The 15,924-nt window shown below is 45.2% G+C and overlaps 1 protein-coding gene across 4 annotated transcripts in view; it reads left to right on the top strand.

Annotated features, from left to right (window-relative positions):
* Nucleotides 1–15,924, top strand: part of LOC133138506 (extracellular sulfatase Sulf-2-like) — a 114,730-nt gene that overhangs the window by 12,526 nt on the left and 86,280 nt on the right. For all 4 annotated transcript variants that reach the window (XM_061257321.1, XM_061257324.1, XM_061257320.1 and 1 more), the window contains one exon: nt 7,003–7,111. The gene's annotated coding sequence lies outside the window, so the exon portion shown is untranslated. The remainder of the gene's footprint in view (nt 1–7,002; nt 7,112–15,924) is intronic.

Raw genomic sequence — 15,924 nt, 5'->3', positions numbered from 1 at the left:
GACTACACAAATCAAAGTAATGTCAGTGTCCTTTTCACGGCAAGGGTCCAGCGAACCAAATGCATTATAGTGTCTATTTCTAAAACGTATCCACTCAAAAACAGAAAATATTTTCAGTGAGAAGAAAATCTACCACTTCCACTTTGTTTGAGCTTCTGTAACCTTGTTTTAGTAATATTTTTTTATCTTGGAAAACAAACACCAAATTGTTACCTTTAAGAAGACACGCGGATTATGCCTGTAGTCAAAAGGGTTTGTGAATAGTAATCATTTTATTTTGAGTGTGTAATTTTCAAGCTTGTGTTAAGAAAAGGGGGCGATACTTAATGGGTTAACCATATGGACAAATAAATGTGTAAATTAATAGTCCTTATCTTGTAACCAATCAATTAATATTAACATTTGCTGCTGTAGCACTACAAAAGGGACCGATAACCTATTTGTGTAGAGTGTTTAGCATGGGTTTGAAGTCCCAAGACTACTGTATAAAAATGAAAAAATATCTCACATGCCAAACAAAAGAAGCCTATTTTTTTCTGTTTCTGACAATGAAAGAAACTAAGTTTTGATTTCCTGTTAGGAGTGTGGCACATTATTATACATTTCCACAATAATATAAAACAAAGCATATGTCTGCAAATGTGTGAAATTATTTTCAGCATAGTTCTCACTAAAATTATATTTGCCGGAAACTTTGCATCACCTCTACAAATGCAATTCATAGCTACATCTAAAATAGAATGTGGCAGCCTTAGTGGGCAGAATATTTTACTGACTAAATGAAGTTTAATTTCCACAAGTAACAGGATGCCTGATAAAGACAAAGGATGTTCAGCATGCAAAACCCACCAGCTCTCTCTGTAGTTCATGATTCAGTGTGCAGACTGATTTATTTCTTGATTCAAATACGTCAGTATCATCACACAGTATAATGCCCATGAATGTAAGGAGGGAGAGAAGGTTGAGGCAGGGACTGATGAAAGGGTAGAGAGAGAGTGAAGGTGAAGTATCAGCGAGGGAGGGAAAGTAGCTGAAATAGCTTTTGGGCCTTGATTCCAGGCTGACTCGTCCAAAGACCTGCCATTCACTCTGACTGACAGGGTGAGCTGAAGGTTCTTCTGTACAGATGACTAATCGCTGCACTCCACTCCAGCAGAGGCTATCAGTGTCAACGCGCCGTTTGAAAAGTGTAAATCACCGTTGGCCGGAAGGCAATCTTCCCAGCAGCAGCAGAGTCAGAGCCCTTCCCATGATGCTCCGCTCGCCCCTTTGGTTTCCGTGGTGTGTTCACACTGACCACAGGCCTGCCGACTGTACAAGGCGCTCCTGCTCGATTTACACTGGAATAAATCAATCGCCGGTTTCAGATAACTTCCCCGCAGTAAGTGGTTTATTGACGCAGTGATTAAATTCATTATGAGGTGTAGCGGAGAAGGCGCGACATGAAAGGCACCTCGTGATTGACAGGGATTGGAGTTTGGGAGAGAATGTGTGTATGAAGAGACGCTGTAATGTGTGTAATTACAGACACAGTACAGGAGACAGAGCTGACAGAGGGATGGCGGGCACAGCGGGGCTGTGGCGGGCAGGCGGTGGAGATGTCCGCGAGGTGTAAGCAGATCCCTGTTATGCCTCGCCTTGTTAACACCAAAGCAGGGTTTGATGTACGCTGCTCGAGGCTAGCGGCTAATGAAGGCATGCGCTGTCACTCCACCGCGCTGGCCGTTCATCGCGCCACAGTGGAATTTCTCTTTAAATCCTTTCTTTCTCTCCAGCTGTCTGGAAATAGTTTGCTCCGTGGACCTGGCGGTGACGTGCATGCCAGCGCATCCCCCGCTGCTGAGAAGCTCATTTACATCAGGACACTGCGTCTCACGGCACTGGCAGGAGAGCTCACCCCTCAGCCTGGCGACAGAGACCCAGGCCTGGGGGCCACCTACCTCAGCCTCTCGCTCCAGTCCAGAGCACTCCACAGTGCTTTGTTTTTGAGCTTTTACTGGGAAATAAATCCTGCTATTGTAGGGGGAATACAAGCGGGCTCCTCTGCTAACATATGCTGGTGATTTAGAGGTGACCTGTGAGAGTTCTTCTCACTCTCCTCTCCTCCTTACAGCAAGCTGCTCCCTCTGTTTTGTAGAGGAAGGAGGGACAGTGAGGTATGCTGAAGGGCAGCGTAGGGGATATCTGCACAGTGGTGTGCAGTGCACAGATGAACAGGCTTCAGGTGTCTGACTGGACACCTTGTGACCTTTCCCATTTCCTTTTCGTGAACCTTGCTTCCTCCTAACACCCCCTGACTCCCTTCCTCCTCTGGAAGATCTCTCTGGCGAGGGCTTGGATGTTGTACAAATAAGGTCTGTAGAATAGCGGATATCTGAAATTGGATTTTTCAGTCTGCTTAAGTAGAGGATTATGTGGCTCAGTGTGTCTTGACCTGTAATCGAATGCAGTGGTGTGAGCTGTGTCCTCTCCCCACCCTGCATTAGTGCTGTTTGGAATCACACGTCTACATGACATGTTAGGTCTTACTGGATTCTGCCCCCAGACCACAGAAAGGGAATCATTCCACCAGCATAAGTAGCAGTGGTATTAATAACAATACTTTGATAATATAACACTTCAGTTCTTCTCTGATCTCAAAGCTAGATCATGATAAATACCCTTTTCATTTTGGGCCGTGAAACACATTGTGTACAGTCACTGTTAGTTTCTGCTTGAACATTGTAAGTAGCAGCCACTGGAATGGTATGGCTTACTCTATTCTGTTGCAGGAAAGATCTGTGGAGCCAATCGGCAGGGTGTGATAGTGGATGGAATTTCAATTGTGGCACCCGAAGCTCCAGTCTTGTCGAAAACCACTTTTGGGAACGCAGGAGAAATCCTACGATCCCTGGGATGTCCAGTACTCTCTCTTTAACAGAATACTCATGTGTTTTCAAATTTGAACTTTACCACAAAATCCATTATATATTTAAAATGATTTACATATATTATGTGGACAGTTTTTTCAATATTGGCTTATAATTTAGCAGTGTGCTTTATGCACTGTAATTACTGTTTAATTTGTTGAAATACTGTATAATGTTAGCTATGTATTCAGTGAGCATGTTACATTTCAGGCCTTTTTGCTATTATGTAGAATTGTTTTCATCCATATTTTCTGTTTTAAGTCCTTATCACAACTTTTCTGGAAGTACTTATTTATTTCCAAAATATATATTTGAATTATTAAAGATTTTTGGGTTAACAGTTGCGAAAAATCTAATTACTTTTCTAATTTTGTGTGGAGTAATAAATGGCAAGTAAATGGCCATCAATCAGATTTTGAAATGCCAATGGTATCTACCGTTATTTGAACAGTTAAATCCAAATAACATTTCTTATTAATTACCTGCATATAAGCTTTAATTTACAGCTGATATTTTAGAAACAGGACCTTTTTCCCTGCTGTAATTTCAGAAACGAAATGTCATCATGCTGATAGAAAATAAAGTCTAAAATGAAGTGATTTTCACAAGCATCTTAAGGAAAGCTGATCTTTGCCTCAGACAGAATAGCAGTTTATCAATCCCACAATGCTCTGGGTGCATTGGCAAAGAGTCTTGTGCAAGTGGAGCAGTATGATATGAAGAACGTGATTACACATTGATCTGTTCTTACATTCTTGGTCCTTACCCAGGAAACAGAACAATTGAATTGTGGTAGTGGTTCTTGAAAAGTGATACACCTACTCAAGAGACTCTCCACGTCCTTTCTGGAGTTAACATACAGTAACTAACACCAGTGGGATTTTTGTTCCTTTTTATTTCAGTTTAAAGCCATAGGAGTTAAGGACACATTTTCTAAAAATACAGCACATTAAGGCTTTTAGAGAGAATTAAAAAAACATATCTTCAATGTCTCTTACATAGATGTAGAAATCATGAAAAAGGATAAAATGACAGATACGCATTTACATATTTCAATATGTATTTCTTTTGCAATATGCTTGCTGTTTATGTGAATGCACATCTGGCCGAGATTGACGTAAAGCTGTGTTTCATGCGTTTATTGCGTTGGATTGATTTTCCCCTAGGCTAGTTATTGGAGCTTTGATGCTTTGTCCATTTTTTCTGGCAGTGAAAGGCAAGCCGTAGGTGCTCCAAACAGCAGCACATTAATTGAGCCCTGAGAGATTTCTTTACATTTCTTATAAAACAGCACTTTACAATGGCTCTTAATGCTTGCAGTTTGAACAGAATCCATACCGTCCTCACGGACAAATTCTCTTCATCCGCCCGCTCTTTATAATCTGTATAAGGCACATTTTAATTAATTGAAATAATTATGCGGCTGAGACAGTAATGGTTTCTTGTAGCCAACTGAGGAAATGACTTGAAATATACTTACACATGCACAGCGGGGTGCAGAGAAAATCACTCCCTCCTACACAGACACACCCACACGCACGCACACACTCACACTCAACGGGGTGCACAGAAAATCACTCCCTCATAGACACACATACCAACGCACACACACGCACAACGAGGTGCACAGAAAATCACTCCCTCATAGACACGCATACCGACACACACACACACACGCACAGCGGGGTGCACAGAAAATCACTCCCTCATAAACACACATACCGACACACACACACGCACAGCGGGGTGCACAGAAAATCACTCCCTCATAGACACACATACCGACACACACACACACACAACGGGGTGCACAGAAAATCACTCCCTCATAGACACATGCACAACGGGGCGCACAAAGCCATCAGTGCTCAGATCTCCAGTGCGTATTTTAAACCACAGCAAACTGAAGGGCCCAGTGCGATTGAACATCATCAGCTCATCTCACTGAGATTTCAAAGCATCTCAATTATTCAGCAAAGAGGGACCCGCTCGTTCACTGGGCAACGGGAGAGTGTGAAGCGCGTTCACTGGGCAGAGGGAGAGAGTGTGACGGACGTGTGTCAGCTCTCGCAGCTTAAACTCACCGTGTAATTAGCGGCACACTGACACTTGACAGGAAGAAGAACTTCATGGGAGAGTGTTTACAGACCGCAGCTGGGCTCACCCGTGGCTCCCCTGACATGGTAAACAGCCAGAGTATCCTCTGCCACATGATTTTGTGGATTGCCTCTGTAGTATTTTCTGCTGCTGCTTGTAATGTCTCAGATTTTCAGTGCCTGCAATGGCTCATTGTCAATTAGTTGGGATTTGTTAAATACTGAATTAATGCCATGGAATTGGAGAGAAGCTGCAGATGCATTAATTGGTGTGCCAGAGTGTTTATGCGAGCAGGAGTTGGCTGCACAGTGATTAAAAGCTCTCTCGATGTAATATGAATGTGTGCATAAATCAGGCGCTGCCATGCATAATGAGAGACGTGTCCTTTCGGTCCCTGACACAGACAAAAGAGATGTGCCCTGACTCCAGCACTCTTGTGTCAGGAGTGACTGGTAGGTCCTGCCCCTTCCAGCAGTCAGACTTCCATACAGCTGGGATAATGTCTTTGAGGAAAAGGACCTGGGCAATAGCAGGCTGCACCACTGAGGGGAAAACATTACAGGAACCATTTTATTTTGTGTCTAATCCTTACCCTGCCTGCACTATATGCAGTTCCTTTATGTTTGTTGAACTTCAATATATTCTATGATTCATGGTCAACTTTTTGACACAGTTGTACTCGTGCTTCGCTGAATCACTTCTCACTTCTCACTTCTGTGGTTGAAAGCACATGTGGCCATCTTGGCCGATCGACTCTTCGCAGCCCAATCCAACACAAGGCGCATTCTAGAGCAATCCGCATGGCGGCAAATACAGCTGGCCAGTGCTGTATGGCTCCCCCTACAGACTGCTACAGGTATCGTCACCGCTTCCCCCAGAGGGGTGGCCATGGCGCCAGTAATGCATCCTCCAAATCCATCCTCTGTACACTATCCTTTTAATTCTGAACCAAAAGCGCGGTGTCCATTTTCCACATGACAGGGTCTAATTCAATCCACTGTTGACTTCCTCCCATGTGGTTCTTCAGGACTGAACAATTACTCTCTGAGAACCAGCTTGGAGAAACAAGGCCCAAAACACGATCTTACAGTGTATAGCACGCGTCAATGTCAAGTCAATGTCTCATCTACTGTTTTATTTGGTAAAATTATTCCGCAGTCAACATTCTTCACACAGAATGATATTTCACACTCTTCTTGTTTTCTAAGTCCGTGTATAATTATATTCTTTTCCTCCACTGAAACACAGCGAAGCTGTTGAATATGTATTAGTTTGGCAAGTCTTCTCTTAATCCGAATGATTGACAGCATGGCATTAACATTTGATAGAGAATGGAGATTTCCCTATTGATGGCTTTCCATACAGTTGTTGTCCGCCTACGGATTCCAAGGCCATCTCCTAAACCTTGGACCGCGGCTCCATGCTGTAATTGTTGCTGTTTTCTCCAAGACTCTGAATGAACTTGTCATCTCTTCTCCTCTCTTTTACTGGGACTCTTTAGAGGTTTGAAACGCAGGGCCATTTGTTGCCGGGTTGTGTTGTCGTCCCAGAGTCCTGCCCTGTTAATTGGGCCAGCTTTATTTCAGTGAGCGTGGTCCAGTGGGAATTGGCAACACAAAGTGCAGAATAAAAAGAGGCCAGAAAGTCATTTTTGTCCAATTGCGACTCACAAACCCTGACATCAGTATTCTGGACATGTGCTGATCTGAGCGGCAACAAAAAGGCCAGAGACAGTGAGCGGAGTGGAGAGACGGCCGAGCACAGTGGGGCCTTTGATGGCAAATTGTAAATGCTCTGCTTCTTTTCCCCCCTATCTTTTTCTTTCCTCCTTGTTTTAAAGCAGAAAGCCCTTTCGAGCTCCCGGTCAAATGAATCGTTAGCTATCTCCAAAAGTGGCCCTGAGAGAAAAAAAGATGAAAAGTTTTTTCATGTCCTCTTATGGTCATCTTCCACCCATATTTGACAGAATTGCGTTTTGCTTTTTCTCCTTTTGCAGAGTGAAACCGTGGGCCACGGCTGTCCGTGCGCTCAGCTGACCCAGGAGCTCCCCCCGGCCGTAGCCCCAGGAGACTCATGATCTTGGTGCTGCGCCCTTTCCTCAGCAGGTGAGTGAGAGAGACGCGCCAGCCCCCTGTCCAACAGCCGCCCGCTGTGGCTCCTCTCCACCAGTCCTCCAGCCTGATTTATTACGGGGGCCTCTAAGGCTGAGACAGCAGCTTGGTGGAAAATGCATCAATAAGAATGGTGCTTCTCAGAGTTTGTACAGCAGGGGAGATGGGGAGGTCTGACAGAGACCTGTCTGGAGGGGGAGGGAAGGGATAGGAGAGAAGGGGAGATGTGTGAATGAAGAATGGGGGGTGTAAAGTTTGGGGATGTAGGCATGAGAATGCCTCTCCCGGCTGACAAGCTGTCCTTCCCAAGCTTGCCCTCCTGACGTGAGGTCGGGATAGAAGCCACACATTCCTGATTAGGGATGGGATCTGACTGTCTGGTGATTGGATGGTTTCCACAGACACCCCAATACAACGCACATGTACGCCGTGGACACATGCACGTTGGCACATCATACGTGCTGGCTACACACAGAGGACCGCCACTCTGGTATGGCTTGCTGTGTGTGTATCAATGACACTGGCTCTGTGACTGACCACAGCATCTCTGAAACGCTTGGTTGAACTGAAAGTACTGGAGCCCACTCTTGAGATGTTTGTGCAACTTCATCCGGGCAGAGACATGGTGTGCACAGTGAGGACACTGTGGGGTGAAGAGGCCGGCTCACAGCCCACTCTCTCTGGGTGGCTGTTTCAAAAACGGGTTGGGCCGTCTAGCTGAAAGGAAGGGTTAGTGACCATTGACCTTTCCTTAGCCAGACCTCAGTCACGTGCATATCTGCGCTGATCGTCTCCACAGCAACATGAGTGCACGAGGCCTCTCACTGTGACCAGCTTATGAATTTATGAAATGGTATCATTAGTTCATCATGCGTGGGTTTTGGATTATTGATTAAATCTGGATCATCCCTTAACTATTGTCATCACAGTCCAACCGGTGTATGTTTTGTGTAAACGTATCACAGTTATTTTGCAAAATAAAGGCAAAATATAGTAGTGAATGAATAGAAGAGAGAAATAGCCAGTAACCTCACTTTTCTGCCTCCTGTGTGACAGTCTTTATCTCCTGGAGAGCTGTAACTCATCTGTGTCAGGGCTGCTAGGGGGCCCATGTGTGTACTTTGGAAAGGTGCTCCAGAAAGCTGGCCAATAACCCAGCAGGCCATGCAAATCCAATGTCTAGTGCAATTGTACCATTACTGTGTCATTTTGTGTTTTCCTGCCCCTTCCCCCACCTTCAAACAGTGAGGAATCTGGCGCAGGGGAGTGGCGAGGGTCAGGAGGAGTAGGATTGGGTAATGAAACTGTGGGAACGAGGCTGCATTGCGCTGGTCAGGCCGAACCGGCCATGGGATGCAGTGCGAGGAAAGGAAGCTGGACTTCCGCTGGGGCAGAACAAGACTCGGCTAATTAGAGCGACCTGGGCAGAGCGTGCTGCTCCAGACACGCCAGTTATCTGCTTCAGCATGCAGGGCTTTAATATTCACATCCTGGTCATGAATTCCAGGAGACAAGCTTGTTTGCTTCATACGGGGTTCATTGAATATGCAGCACTGCATTTGAGTGACATTTTTTAATGATGCAATTTGTACACTTGCAAAATGAGTAATTGGGAACTTCTGGTGAAATTTGAAGTTTTTAATTAATTATTTATATGCTGTTGTTATGACCCAAGCCATATTTTCCTATGGCAGTAAAATCTGACAAGCGTGCCAAAAAGCAACAATAAAATGGATGATTTCCTCATTGCCTTTCCAAAGTAGTGCTGACAACGCTATGTACCACTGAACTCACCACTGGAACATATAGTATTCAAGCAAAAGGCTGTTTCTGAATGCTGTCCTGCTTGACATTTGGTGACTGGTGCAGCAGTGTGTGGAACATTATACAGTTCATTGTGAGCTTGTGTTCTACAGTCTGGAAATACATGAGTAATTCACTTGAATTTTCAGATAAGATTTTTCACACATCTAATATTTCACTCAGCAATCATTTAGAGACCTGCCTCCTCATACCTCTCACTTCTCTGGAAAAGTAACTGCTGTTTGCATGCAGAAGTGCAGTCATGCATTGTTAAGATCCTGACAGGATATTATTCAGTACAAGTGTATGTGCGATTTGTAAGTGCCGGCCTGTCCTATGCTTCAGATGTTGTGCTTTATAGCTATTTTTAGTTATGGCTGCGCTATTTCTTTGAAATCTGCCTTAAATTTAAGGTAATGAGTTGTCAGGTTATTGGAAAAAAGACACAGCACAGCCATCCATCAATCAAATAAGAAAACTGAGACATTTTGTGATGCTGCTCTTGTTGTGCATACCTAAAACTGTGAATTTTCCCATAATCCTTTTGACTGGGAAAGTGACAATTGCAGCAGATGATGGTATCAGCGGGAGAGTAGCTTTGGAGAAACCTCTGCTTGGAATGCCTTTTTCATTAACATATGCATAAGCCTCACTGTAGCAGACAGCATTTGTAAACATTACTGCACCTAATGATATATCCATCATTTAGAAATGAAAGTGCATTAAATCCCTCTTATCCAACTGTGCTCTCCTCTTTTAATCTGATAGCGATCCCTATTTATGGTTATTTTAAGGAGCGTTTCATTTGGAAAAAAACTGTCAGACTGTAATGCATATTCCTGCTGTCACTTACTCTCCTGTGTGTCCGATGTCTCGGCACTTGATAACAGAAGAGAGGAGTGAGGACTGTGTGCGAAGGGGGAGTTGGGGTGTTTAATTAAATCCAGATGGATGGAGGGTGAGGTTTTCACAGTGTGTTTGCAGTCTGAGATGTTCCCACTAACTAGCCCACGAACATCTGCGGGCCTGCAGAGGATGCATTCCTCCCGGGTCTGTGCCTGCGAGCAGGAACGCCTGTGAAACAGCCAAGAAAAACTGCGCCGTGGCAGGAGCACCGACTCGCAGACTTGTCCTGACCTGGTCCCGATCCAGACACACATCGAGAATGTGCACTCATTCTGCGCGAGGGCAGGGAAGGCCCCAAACCAGGGCAGGTGGCCTCTGTGCCCGCCGGTGTGCCTCAGTGCTGGGCTGTATGCGGGGCACTGTTGCTCTGCTCTCTCTGCCCCTGGCAGCTGCAGTCGTGAGTATGGGGGAAAGGGGGGTGTCCTGTCAACGGCCTCCAGTGGGTGACCCCTCCGCTGCTCTGTTTGTGTTGCCGTGGAGACGTGCAGATTTATTATGAGGAGCCACATTTATCACGGTCGCAGCGCAGCGCCATGGTTACCCACGAGGCCCTGCAGCTCATCCATCACGCTGCGGCCTCTCCTGAAACGGGATACCTGCACTCGCCACTGCAGGAGGCACGCTCCCGTAAGCACCTGTGCTCCCCTGTGAACACGCTGTCCGCACCCCCTCACGCCTCTGCATAAGGGGGGTGAAGGATCGCTGTGCGTCTCCCTGAGTCCAGGCTGTGTCTGCAGTAACAGCAGTAAGAGTCTGGAACTACATATCCTGCTCACAACAGGCAGGGGCTGAGGGCCCTGCCCAGTGTGCTTCAGTCAGATAGCTCTGCAACGCCCACGTGTTAATCTGTTCCAGTGAGCCCTACTCCCTCTCTATCAGCTACACCCACACGCACACGCACACACACGTATGGACACGCACATACACAGAAAAGTGTCTGAATCTTTAGTTTTAAAAATGCCTGTGTTAGAACTTATTGATTTATGGGATTCTGTGTGGGCCACACAAACCCCTAAGGCTGCAGTGGTTGATTGTGTGTTTCGTTCTAAAAGTTTGAGACAGAGTTTGGGTCACATACTTTCTATCTGGAGTGAATGTGTTTCATCACAAAGTAGGTATAGAAAAACATGATTTAAGTTCACTGGCTATTTCTCTCTGGACAGATATCCGATTCCTGGTTTCAAAAATAACAGCTGGCTCGATACATCAGGTACACATTATCTGTCAGAATCTCCTGCTCTACCCCCAGTGGTCATCACACACTTTTAGCTGCTACAGTATTATGCTGAAAACTGCAAGGATCTCATTGTTCAGGTTTAGAAGATCTGATTTATCAACCTCTGCCAAAACTGGTTGGCTAACCTCTTACAATGTTGGTTAAGCATCCAGACTTGGAGTCATTTAAGTGGAAGCTAAATTAATCCCTCCTAGCACTGCGCTCCATTCTAGAATAGCAATAGGCCAGGTGGCCCCATCCAACTAGAATTTACCAAGGAGCTGTTGCCAATTAGATTCTGCAGTCTGAAGATTGTTCACTGTGACAGACGGTGGACTCTCCTACTGTGCTTATTGGCTAAGCCCAGTGCTGCATTGGTCGAGCTACCCTTCTGTCTCAAGTGGAGAGCTGTCTGTGAGAGACAAGAGGAAGTCAGTTCTTACAGTCCCCTGCATCCTCCCCTCTCCTCTCTTCATCCCAGACCACTCCACACCCCTATACATGCATACACCCAAAACTATTCTCATAATAAACAGTGCCAGTCAGTATTGGGGAATGGCACAGAGTGACAGCTCACAGTGTTATGGAGAAGGCTTTCCAGTAGATACTGTTGGGTGGGATGAACTGAGGGTGCTAGAAAGCAGGAGCCCACCTCTATTCCAATAATTAACTTGCCGGTAAAGGAGCTAGCTCACCTACTAGCAGCGCTGGATCCTGCTGGATCCTGCATGTGAACTGTCAGCATAGTTTGCAGCGCACGCAGACACACAGGCGCACACTCTCTCTCACACACATACACACACACACAGACAGGAGCACACACACACCGAGCAGGGGAACAGGACAGATTTATGAATATGACCTTGCGCGCGTCTCCTCTTCAGCCGTGTCGGTCTCCCTGGCAGCACAAGTCAATCAGGACATCCTTATATCTGCATTATGTCCTGTGTGTGCGCACATGTCCATGGACAAGAATAATCAAAAGAAGCCTAGAGGCCGCGTCTTTATTAGATCACTTTTAATGTGGCACCATGATTTCAAAATCAATCAGCGGCACCACAGCCTTAAAATAAATCATGACTGATTACCTTTCACTGCCGTAATACGTTGATACATCAGGTGAAGGGCTTCTTGTCACTGATTTTCTCTTACACTGCTTTAAATGAAATGTGCTGGTGAATGGTTCAGGGTGATTGGACTGCGTTTGCAATTTCTTATGTCCCCCCCCACCACACACACACACACACACACACACACACACACCCCACCTCCCCACTGTAAAAAAAAAAAAACTTTATAGTTAATGGAGAAACTGCTTACCTTTCAGTGTAGGCTTGACGAAGTTTGATTCAGCAAATTAATTCTGTGTTTTGGGAAGGTATGCAGAATAGGTTCTGAGAAATCTTATCTTTAATCTGTCTCAAAATCATTCAGCTGTCTCTGCTGAAAAGGTCTAATAATTGCCATCTTGGAATAGGAGGTGCTTTTTCTCAATCCAATTACACTCAATAGTTCATATTTCTCCCTGGAATACCTACTTCAGCTGTAGCTGAGTGTAATGTATCATCCTTTTCTCCAAATGAAGGATAGTGCAAGGTTCTGCGTTTCCCTGTTTCCATGTCTGTCATTTTAATGACAGACTGACAATGCTGAAACACCAGAGCCTTCCTCCTTGTTTTTGTTTTGCAGCCTCCACACATTGTTTACTGTTGCTAAGCTTAATTTAACAAAATCACAGTTACTATTCTCCTGCTATCATCAGAATAACTTACTTTACTTTGTCAACATATCAAGGTTTATTTTTCATTTTTATCTATTTTTTCATCAGTGGCATGAGAACGTTCTTTCCTGCAACAACAACCTGGCCAAAAAGATATTGTGTTGGTGCCAGTAACCAAATGAACAAATTAAAAGAAATAAACAAGAAGTGTACATGTGACATTTTATTTTCAGTGTAACTGGACGCCTCAGTCAAACTGAGAAACCATCCTCTCAGTTTCTCAGTTTGATGGAGACAGGAAGACAGGTGTGGGTTTCACCCGGTGAATAATTTTATTGATTTTCATAGTCCTCCCAGATGACCTGTCAATCTCCAGGCCCATAAGGTGGCCCCTGCTCTGAGCTAGACATATTTGTATGCACAGACACTTCTACAATACATATACATTTTATGGTAAGCATGAGAAAATTAGAGACGTTTATTAAGAGTACTGAGAACAAAAAAGCTTAATTTTGTGCTCTGGCTATTAAAGTCTTTCACCATAACTGATTGCTGTCAGTCAGCAGAGAATGGACTGGCAGAGCTTTTCAGCAAAGGATTTAAACGTCTAACCTCTGGGACAAGCCCACCTGTCCCTGGAGAAGTCATCATCTCTTAATGCCCCTCCGACAGCTGCGGATTAAGGCTCTCAGAGAGGGACGAATATGAGACAGCCGTGTACGTGAACCCTTTCACTGTTTCCACTGTGTTTGCTAGACACCCTGGCTGTCAGTGACCTCCTGGCATGTTTGGTGTTAACTCATTTTCATTCTCACGAAAGGGTTGGTGGAGAGGTCACCCAGTGGCAGCAGGTGCAGTATGTTTGTGTGTGTGTGTCTGTGTGTGTGTGCGCGCGCATGTGTGTGTGTGTGTGTGTGTGTGCACGCATGTGTGTGCGTGTGTCTGTGTGTGTGTGCCTGTGTGTGTGTGTGTGTGTGCATGCATGTGGGTGCCTGTGTGGTGTGTGTGTCTGTGTGTGTGTGTGTGTGTGTGTGGGTGCCTGTGTGGTGTGTGTTTGCTCCTGTAGTTGTTTATTTTTGTTGAGAGCTCCCTTCCTCATTTTATAAAAATGTATTTGGATAGCTTGCTTTTATATCACCAGTTTATTGGCAATTATTACATTTTTTTCTATGGGTTCATACTTGGGCTGATGCGCTGTTGTAAACTATAGTGTTTTAGGTCTCACTCCATCCACCCATAGGCTCAGATACTCCATCTATTTCATACCCTGTTCTACATTTCATCTGCCATGCTGCAAACGCTAATGGATAATAAATAACATCTAAATATCTCGCACACAGTAACTTGTGACCTGTAGGCAATTATTCAGGAGCACTTCTGCGGGCTAACTGGAGGAAACCGTAAGGAGCGCGTAGCCAATTATATCCTAATGCTGCTGCTAACTCCTAGTCATTCAGCACATGATTGCATCACCCAGGCTCAGACTCGCTACATCTGGGCTGTAAAGCTGTTTTTTTGGCACGTACATTTATAGACCAAGCCACTCAAGAGTCCCAAATATGGCTTTATTAACAAAAATACAGCATATTGTAATAATGGGCAAGGAGCTGCAAACCTAAGCACTTAAAATGTAGAGGGAACAATCCGGCAGAGTGAACATGACTGATACGTTCAGTTTTTACAGAGGAGTTATAAAAGCTCCCCTGTGAATGTCCGTGTGAGGTAAAAGTGAGTGATGTTTATTTTTTTTACATTTAGATTTATACAGCTACTTATAGTACAATAAAGCGTATTACCTCTCTGCAGGAAAATGGATCTCTTTATTCTCGCTGTGCTCTGATGCCCGCTCTGTTCTCGCACATTCTGCCTGCAGGAAGATCTGCTGTCGCTCATCATTACATTAGTCCAGCGTTAATGTATCTAATCCAGTGCACCACGGTCTCTCTCAGTGCCCCACCTGCCCTGCACTTACCAGCAGGCCTACAATATCATTTTTTACATTATTTATCTGCTAAGCAGACACAGTTATCCCCCGCTGGAGTTAGGTAACTCATAGCTTACGTCTAACATAGAGTATGACCTATTTATAAGTAGGGCCTCCACCAGAGCTGTTCATGTAACGGGCTTTGCTCATGTGCAATGTGAAAAAACTTGCGCTCACATGACAAGTTTGGCTGCCTGCAGGTGGACCAGTGTCATTCATGCCAGTTTGTTACCACTATGTTTAACGCCATCCAACCGGTGACACAGATAGAGAATCACTCTGGCTCCTGTGTATCGTAGCCCCATCTTGGCCGGAGAGCAGCCTATTAACAGGGTGTATTCAAGCCTGTCTGTTTGGTGCAGACTGCCAACTCACCAGCTTCCCATTGTACCCCTCTCCCGCCCACCACCATCACTGCCCTCCTCACATTAAGCTGCCTTTCTGCCAAATGGAAGAGAGCTCTTTGTACCTCCTTCTGGTGTGAGAACAGAGGAGAGGAGGGGCCCCTCAGCCCATGGCGTGCATCTCTGCATAACTGAAATACATCTACAGGATGTATTCACTCTGGTACTGTAGATCAACTTTGAATGCTAAAAAAGTTATTGTACTCTTATTCCTGTGTGAAGGGGCGGGGGGTCTTAGTGGAATGATCTCCTCTCTCTGTGACTTTTGGGCTGAGTGTATCATTAGTCTGTCCCCCTCTAGGCTTATCTGGCTGGAAAAACAGCAGAGCGCAGACAGGAGCAGGCAGAAGGCGGCCTTTCTTGGTTGTGAGATGCTCGCACCGTTTGGGGGGTGGCCTCAGCTTCTCCCCTGTGTGCGTCATGCTGTTTCACGCAGTGCTGAGATGCTCAGCACCCCACCGCACCCACACCTTCTCCGACTTTCAGCTTCGTCCAGCGGGCTGCAGAAAGGGCTGTATTTTCATTGATTTCTTATCAAGGTCAAATGTACCCGATGCGGCTTTCTCTGTTTTAACCTGGTAGTTGTGATGCTGTAAAAGTGCCTTCTTCAAGGGTAGAGCAACACTGTCCCGTTTTTTAACAGGATTCTTTTGGCCCAGCATTCAGTGACCTAACTGCTCTCTGCTGGCTCTTGCCTCTTAGGAAATTCAGTTTATGGTGTCATTATTGTGCACCCATTAACCCTCAGATTTAAATACTTGCAAACAGGCCAGT

Source organism: Conger conger, chromosome 10, assembly GCF_963514075.1.
Source record: "Conger conger chromosome 10, fConCon1.1, whole genome shotgun sequence".
Lineage (NCBI taxonomy): Eukaryota > Metazoa > Chordata > Actinopteri > Anguilliformes > Congridae > Conger > Conger conger.
This window is presented reverse-complemented; position numbering and strand designations above follow the sequence as displayed.